The sequence below is a fragment of the Rhinopithecus bieti genome, unplaced genomic scaffold, assembly GCF_001698545.2.
Source record: "Rhinopithecus bieti isolate Rb0 unplaced genomic scaffold, ASM169854v2 scaffold_3734, whole genome shotgun sequence".
Classification (NCBI taxonomy): Eukaryota; Metazoa; Chordata; class Mammalia; order Primates; family Cercopithecidae; genus Rhinopithecus; species Rhinopithecus bieti.
Window position 1 is genome coordinate 5118813 of NW_016804423.1, and position 8693 is coordinate 5127505.

General features: G+C 48.8%; 1 long non-coding RNA gene across 1 annotated transcript; it reads left to right on the forward strand.

Moving 5' to 3' along the window:
- The first annotated feature begins 4100 nt into the window (after positions 1-4100).
- Positions 4101-7376, forward strand: LOC108527044 (uncharacterized). Its single transcript, XR_001884674.1, has 3 exons — positions 4101-4184; positions 5002-5126; positions 6309-7376. It is a non-coding gene; the product is annotated as an uncharacterized LOC108527044 (long non-coding RNA).
- Positions 7377-8693: the final 1317 nt, after the last annotated feature.

The window sequence follows — 8693 nt, forward strand, 5'->3', positions numbered from 1 at the left end:
GTGCAGGACACCAACATGGCACAAGTATACATATGTAACAAATCTGCACGTTATGCACATGTACCCTAGAACTTAAAGTATAATAATAAAAAAATAATTAAAAAATAAAAATAAAATAATAAAATAAAATAAAAAATCGAGTAGTGTGATTCCTCCAACTTTACTCATCTTTTTTCAAATGTGATTTGGCCATTCTATTTTCTTTGACTTTCCCGATAAATTTTAAAATTTGGTTCTCTATGTCTACAAAAAATCATAATTTGGGGGGCTTCCCAGCTCTTAGGATGGATATAGTTTGTCTATTCTGGAAAATTCCCAATCTGTCTTCACTTGTTCCCATAACTATTCCATAATTCTCATCATAAATGTATCAATCATCCTCACTTGATCCTTAAAGCCTCTTAATATTTATTTCCTATGTTTCTCTTTATGCTTCCAGAACTGCATTCTGAATAATTTCTTCAACTTCATCTTCCAGCTCCTTGATTCTCTCTGCAGTTGTATCAAATGTTCTGCTTACCCTTTCTGTTGAGTCTGATTTCAAATATAAATTTAAAAATTCAAGAGCTTTTGAGTGGTTTTGAAATCTTCTTGGTCAATTTTGGCAACCTTGTGCTGCTTTCTCCAACTTTCAATATCCTCGTTATTTCCTTCAATGTGTCAAACATTCTTCTTTTCTGTTCTGCATCTAATACTTTCTGTATCTTCAGTTATTCACAGTTGACTTTTTGTCTCACGTGTTACTTCCTGTGTGTCTCTTTGTTTTGATTATGAGTCCATGTGTCTTGGTATTTTATCTATTGTAATTCTTTGAGGACTTAAAGTGAGTTTCTTCAAGGAGGATTTTATTTTGTTTCTTCCAAGAACTCAGGAGTATTATCAATTCTGGGACACCTCAAGTTAAATTTTTTGTCTTTCTTAAAAATCATATGTTTAGTGTACATTTAGACCTCAAAGCCCGTGAGCACAGGCTTACGGCTGGGAATTCTGAGGGAAGACTTTACTTGCGCTGCTCTCAGAGCCAAGGCTGGGGCCACCATCGGTGGGCAGAAGTTTCTGTTCCACTGATTCGGGTACTGTGCCCTGGCCGCCCCGCACAGGCCCCGGGCTCTGTCTCCTTCGAGGGTGAGGTCCACTGAAAGTCAGATGACTGGGACCGTGGGTGCTAGCAGACACCTCGGGTAAGAGTGCCAGTTTAAATGCACGCCTTTCTTTTCTCAACTTGTTTCTGACTCTGATAAATTCTGTTATTTTTCCTCAAACTCAGCCATTCAGGAAAAGAATTTTTTTTCTTTTCATTTATCTGGCATGTTAAGTGTGGTGTACCAAAGCTAGTTATTTTTGAAAAGTAAATCCATCACATTACTGAAAATAAAGTCCAGGCATCTTGAACTTTAAAAGCGTAGATACACCCATCATTGCTCCATAACGTCTAACAGATAATGTGACCTAACCTTCCTCATTTTGTAGATACACTAACTGAGACTTAGACCTACAAACGTTAAGCAGGAAGGAACACACGGATGGGATGGAAACCACAGCCCAGAACCCTGGGCACCTGGCAGGACACTCTTCCCGTGCTCCTGTGTGCCCTGAGCAGCCAGTTTCCAGTTCAGGGCTTTGTAGCTGAATGCACAGCCCCAGCCTTGCTGACATAGCACCTTAGACCCAGGCTTTGCAGGTGGCTGGTGACGGGGAACAGTGGCAAAGTCCCCCGGGGTGTCTGGGGAGCAAGGGCAGGGGGAGATTCGTGACAGGAACGATGCCCAGACTGAAAGAGAAGGGGCGATAAGCAGTGCCCGCCAGCCCATGAGCCACGAGGAGTCACATGGAGATGTCACATGGCACACATGGAGTCCCACACACACGTCGCACGGAGTCTGGGATCTACACATTTGCAGGTGGCGTGCACATCAGGAAAACCAGTGAAGCCCTCGCGAAAGGAAGACTTTCCTAGCTGTGCGTGCCAGTTGGATACAGTCCGACTTAGTGTTATTTTCCAACGTGAAGTTCTGTTTTGGCTGAAATAAGGAAGCGACCCACACTCGCAGGGAAGCACCTGAGACTCGTATCCTTCTTCGTTGGCTCCTTCGTGGTCGGCGGCGCCAGACCGCTGTTGGAGAGACCACATCTCAGTGGACACAGCACATTTGTGTGGCCAGCACAGACACAGAGAACCCCAGAGTAAGCCTCCTCCTGCCTCCCTGCACCCACACACATGCCAGCGTCTCTGCGCTCACCCCATTGTCCCTGCAGGCCCTGGCTGGGTGTGAACTGGGCCCCTTCATCCCAGCCCCGTGTCCGGGTGCACTCCGAAGAGGCCGAATTCTGGTTTCTTGCAGGCAGCAGGGGGTCCTTGGCTTTCCATCAGGATTTTTTTTCCAGGTGGATATTATCTCACATGAACAAAACTCAGGAGGAATCGGAACAGGTTCCGGAAGAACTGTGTGCTCTCTGACTTTTTAAAACCTTACAGAAACAGCAGCCCACCCCAGCCTCCTGGTGCTGTGAAGGCTGATTCTGATTCCCAGGAGGTGGGCAGTGTCTCCTGGCGTCTGTTTCTGCCCCTGCTAATGGGGCTGGATGCAGTGCTTTTCTGCCCTGAGGGAAGAATTAGAGAACCCGCTACTAATTCCCTCAGGTGTCAGCAACCCAGGATCTTATCCACAAAGACTCTTGAATGCTGAACCAGTTCCCAAGAGCCTGGGAAATGCAAAATAAATTCCTCCTCTCTAAAAATAAAAAGTAATCCCAAAGATAGGCACTTTTGATATCAACATGAAAATAAAGCACCAGTTCATAAAACTATAAATCTTACGTTAAGTCACCACTCTTAGTTGAATCTGAGGAGGCAGTGGTAGCAGACTTGCTGGAAATATTTCTTCCCTCCTAATTTTTTGATACCTTTTCCAATTTATCCCAGATCTCATCTCTTCTACACAGCCTGCTCCATCCTTTCTCAGGAGGGAAATGACGACTTCTTCATCTCCACCTTTCACAGTCTCTCCACCCTGTCCACTAGGGGAAGAGTGCCTGGGCACTGCAAGAATTTAGTACCAATTTCCTTACCTTCCTTTCCTTTCCTTTCTCTTCCTTCCTCTTCCTTCTCCTTCCTCCTCTCTCCCCACCTTCACTGCCTTCCTTGTCTCATTCCTTCCTCCCCCCCCTCCTTTCCTCTTCCTTCCCTTCTTCCCTTCCTTCCTTCCCTCTCTCCTCACTCTTTCTTCCTTCTTCCTTCTTCCTTCCTCCTCCCTCCCTCACCTCCTTCCTGCCTTCTCTCTCTCTCTTCATTCTTCCTCCTCCTCCTCCCTCCATTCCTTTCTTCTTCTTCCTCCTCCTTCCTCTTTCCCTTCCCTTTTCTTCCTTCTTCCTCCTTCTTTCCTTTCTCCCTCCCTCTTCCCTTCCCTCTTTTTCCTTCCTTTCTATCCTCTTCTTTCCTTTCTCCCTCCCTCTTTCCCTTTCCCTCTTTTTTCCGTCCTTCTTCCTTCTTCTTTCCTTTCTCCCTCCCTCTTTATTTCCCTTCCCTCTTTTTTCCTCCTTCTTCCTTCCTTCTTCTTTCTCCCTCCCTCTTTCCCTTCCCTCTTTTCCTTCCTTCCTTCCTCCTCTTCTTCTCCCTCCTCCTCTTCCCCCATCCTCCTTCCCTCTCTTTATTCCTTCTTCTCCCTCTCTCCTTCCTTCCTTTTTCCTTCCTCCCTCCCTCCATCCCTTCCTTCTTTCCTCCCCCTTCTCTTCCTCTTCCCTCCTTCCTTCCTTCTTTCTTTAATTCTCCCTTCTTTTCTTTCTTCCTTCCTTGTCTCCCTGTCTCCCTCTCTCCCTTTCTTCCCTGCCTTCCTCTCTCTCTTCATTCCTTCCTCCTCCCTCACACCCTCTCTCCTTCTCTCCCTCCCCCCTCCCTTCTCCTGCCTCCTCAGAACTCTGCTTTCCCTGTTCTTTGGTTCTCCTGGTTCCCTGGTTCTCTGGCTTCCTGGTTCCCTGGTTCTCTGGTTTCCTGGTTCCCTGGTTCTCTGGTTCCCTGGTTTCCTGTTTCACTGTTTCCTGGTTCCCTGGTTTCCTAGTTCCCTGGTTCCCTGGTTCCCAGGTTTCCTGGTTCCCTGGTTCCTTGGTTCCCTGGTGCCCCAGTACCCTGGTTCCTGTTCCCATGGCTGTCGTATCTATTATGCACGCACCCCTCCTGTTCCATGAAGGTAATGGGTGCTCCTCCTCCCTTGATCTTTCTTTGCTCTTCTCTTCCAAAAAAGAAGTGGGGGATGCATATCAAACAAACACTCATCACAGTCTTCATTATTTTGGCAAGGAAAACAAATGGGAATCAAATCGTCTTTTTCCTGTCAGGGTGCTGATGCAGGAAACATCAATAAACAGAACAATGTGCTGTGTGACTGCCTGGCTTGAGATCTTCGAGTACAATAAAATAAAATAAAATCCTAACAGGGAGAAGAGTTTCATCACATTCTATTTCAAACTCCAGGCTACACTTTCTCAATGCTAACCGGTCCTCACTGGTCCTCACCTGGCTAACACGGGCTGAATAAGAACTGGCGCTGGCAGGTTCAGGATCTAGAGGCAAGATCCCAGCAGCCCGATGCCCTCAGACCCAAGCTCCCTCATGTCACGCAGCCACACACAGCCCCACACAGTCCCACCACCTTCGCTACAGGCATGGTCGAGGCACAAATGGTTTATCTCAAATATCTGCAGGCATTGTTACTCACCAAGAGGTCTTGGACACTCATGTGCAAAGGCAGAGACAGGGAAACAGAGAGAAAGACAAAGGAGTGGAAGGAGAGGCTTTTGAAAGAGCTTTCAAGGGTGTTCTGAGGAAGACATCCAAGCGTGCAAATGGCCTGTTAGCTCTGACATGACCTAGTACACTGGCTTCAGCAGGAAGCCACGCAGGTCCAAGCATCAAGTGGCCTGTTAGCCCCTGCTATGACCGAGTACACTTGTTTCAGCAGAAGTCACACAGGATCCCGAAAGCATCCTCATTCTTGCTCCATACAGGTTCTGGATGGAGGTCTCATGAGGGATTCAGGCAGAGGCTGATGAAAACATAAAACGGGCCAGTCTCCAGATTCAAGGGAGAGCTGGAGACAGTATTTGTAGGTTGACCAGGCAGCTTTGACCAGGTGTGACAAAGGTAGCCCAGGTGTCCCAGTCCATTCATGTTTCTATCACAAAATGCCTTGGAATTGGTAATTTATAAATAATAGAAATTTATTTCTTATCATTCTGGAGGTCGGAAAGTTCACAATCAAGACACCAGCTGGTTCCCAGTTGGTGATGACCCAGCCCGTGCTTCCAAGATGGTGCCTCAGGTGGGGAGGGGGTGGGAGAGGAAACGGGGCTGGGTGTGCCCTTTGGCCTCCATTATAAGGCGAGGATCCTGTTCACGAGGGAGGAGCCCCCATCACCCAGCCTCCTCTCAGACGGCCCCACCTGTTAACAACATCACATGGGGCTTAGGCTTCGCTGTACACATTTGAGAGGCACCTACATTCAGACTGTAGCACCTGGCAGCCCTCCACTGCTTCCTATACTGCCAGAGGCTGGGGCAGCCCCCCGCCCACCATCTTCCACCAGCAAGATGGCTCCTGTCAGCCAGGTGTGCGGGACCTGGGCACACTGGCAAGAAGCAGGGAGGGCAGCCCAGACGCAGCCGCCCCGTGGCTGCTCTGGGAGACTGTGTCCCTGTTGGAGACTGCAATAGATCCACTCTCCGTGCCAACCATTGCTTCACCTGTCCTGTCCATCAACCCCTCTGCCAGTATCATACGGTAAATAGTACCATGAATACTACAGTTCCAGGCACCCAGGTGGCATCAGAGAACTGACAAGTTAGAGTTTAACAACATCCTCAGTTTGTAGCTGGGGCTGCTTCGGAGCTGATGGCTGGGGGGCATTGCTGCCTGGAGCTGACGACTGGGGGGCATTGCTGTCTGGAGCTGATGGCTGGGGGGCATTGCTGCTCAGAGATGACGACTGGGGGGCATTGCTGCCTGGAGATGATGGCTGGGGGGCATTGCTGTCTGGAGCTGATGGCTGGGTGGCATTGCTGTCTGGAGCTGATGGCTGGGTGGCATTGCTGTTTGGTTGTTGTCAAGCCTCCCCTAGGTCCAAGGTTACCAGAAGGAATGCCCTGGAAGGAGAGGCCATAACTGTAGTTCTAGGAGTCTGAAGCCCAGTTTAACCTTTTCTCTCCATCATTCAGCAGCTTAGAAATTCATGTCATTCCCTCTCTAGGCCTCAATTGTTCTCTACCTGTAAAATGGGGTGTTTGAGCCAAATTCCCTTTACCTGTGAAATCCTAGGACCCTGTCATGTCACTTTCATGCAGCAGAGGCAGCGGCCACTGGAGAGGGACACGAAGCACCTGGTGCTTGTTTAAATGCAAGGAGCTGGGTTTCGAAGACTCCACGAGGGACTTTAGGACCGTACGTTACTTATCGACATCAAAAGAGGAGAAGATAAAGCCTCCCAATTCTTCCTCCCACTTCCTCAGGTGGCCAGTGCTGCTTTTATTGTGGAATGGGTTCGCCACAAAGCCTCAGGCTGAGAGGTAAGACTCAGGTCTCTGAAAAATGACAGCTTGACATCAGACCAACAAAATCAATTTCCAAATTGATTAAAAACGTTCTCAAATAAAACTCCACCGGCTTTCTCGAATCCCATTGTAAAAGGTCGTCTGGGAAGTAAGTACCGTATTTGTTTTAAGTTGGCAGGCGCCCACAGCACACTTGAGGCCCTACAGTTTCAGGGTCAGGCTGGGCTGACTGGGCCCACCCGTGCCTCTGCCCTCATCACAGCCCCCAGCTCCAGGGTGCCCACCAGAGCCAGGGTGGGAAGCCACCTCCAGGCTGGCCCTTCATCTTGGCTCTTTGAAAAGCTTTGGGTGAATGAAGTATGCCTCTCCGATCGAATAAACAATCAACAATTGGCTGCTGTCATTAAGGGAGAGGGAGACATATCCTGGGGGCATTTTGTGTGATTATGAGGTGATTTATGATTCACAGAGATCAAGTGATAAACATACTGAAATGCCAAGAAAGAAAATTGGAGAGAAAAATTGCTACAACTTTTATTCTTATTTTTTAAGGAGATTTATTTGCAAGATTTGTAATTGATGCAAAACCTGTAAATGCAGGTGCCCAGCTGTCAAATCCTCTCCCTTCCAGACCCTTCGTAAAGGCGCGACCTGCTCTGAGAAACGTGATATTTGAAAAAATGAAATCTACACATTGAGATACATTAAAGTGACTGTTCACATGTCAAAAGGATTTGCCACTTTACAAAAGAGTCATCCCGGTGTTTCTTAAAGAACTATACAACAGTGATGTATTTTAAATGCCTTTCAATTAAAAGAATTGACTCATACTCAACTTTGCTTCAACATTATTTCAACTTTATTTCATCTTAAATATCATACAATAAAAACTTACTATACTGATTTTTATCCTGGGACAATGTGCCTTTCCCTAGGTTTGATGGAGGAATCTGGCTCTGAAGGTGGCACAGCAGAAAACCAGCTCTCATTCTGCCATTAACTGGTAGCAGTGAGCACGGTCCCTTGGGCCTCAGTTTCCCCATCTGTAAAACGGGGACAAGCTACTTGCCCACTAAGCCTATGTTTCAAAATGGTCATGGGTTTAAAAACACAGAAAACAAAGGTGCCCAGTGCTTACCAACATGAGGTGTTAATATTCTGTCCCCTGGCCACGTCTTAAATGGCCCACCTACCCAGGAAGGCTGCTGGACCAGTCCCGGGCAGCATTATTCCGGCCTCCGGCTACATTCAGGCTGTTTCCCTCCACGTCCATTTCTGACTTCAAGGCCTTCATGCTGGGTCTCGTTTCATCCTCCCTCTGAAATCAGATTAACAGGAAAGGAACCAGTGCTTGTCCACTCACCTCATGCCACCCAATGTCCACTGATGCCAGGACACCAGGTACTGAGCTCTTCCCACAGCCTGCCCAGGCCTCCACTGGCAATCGAGTCCCACTGTGCAGATGAACAAACAAACCCCCCATCTCAGGGACTGCCCACAGTCACACAGCCGGGAATACACACTATGTGTTCAGTGCGTTCAGTGCCTCCTCTGCTGACACCTGTGCTCTGCCCACAAGTGAAGGGACTTCTCCGCCGTCAGCACACCAAGCGGGGAGCAGAGGCCACCGTCACCACACCGAGGCAGGAGCAGAGGCCATCCCAGGGCAGCTGGCCACCCGACAGCCTGCGTGCACATTGGAAGCTGGCCTGTCATTTGTCTGAGCCCATGGAAGGAACACAGGGCATGGGAGATGATCTCCCCCCTGGAGACCTGTGGCATCATCCAGGCCCTTCTCGCCCTCTCAGTCAGGGCAGGGTGGCACCAAGTTCTTCACCTCTAAGGGGTGAAGTGGCACAGACACCTCTGCAAGCCAGAGCCCTTCCTCTCAGGTCTGCAGTGGCCAGCACCCCTCTCATTTGGTGGTTGGGTCACAAATGTTCTTCCTGGGAGTCTCTGCCACCAGTAAAGTGTCCCAGACAGCTGCCGTGAAAGAGATGTAGGGCAGGCTTCTGGGAAGGGGCTGCCCCAAAGGACCACCAGTCCCTGAGGGTCTTGACGGATGAGCTCAGCTGCAGATGCCAGGCCAGGGGAGTGTGAGCCAGTTCTCAGGAGCTCTGGATGCTTCTAAGGAGGGGCGTCTGTGCAGAGG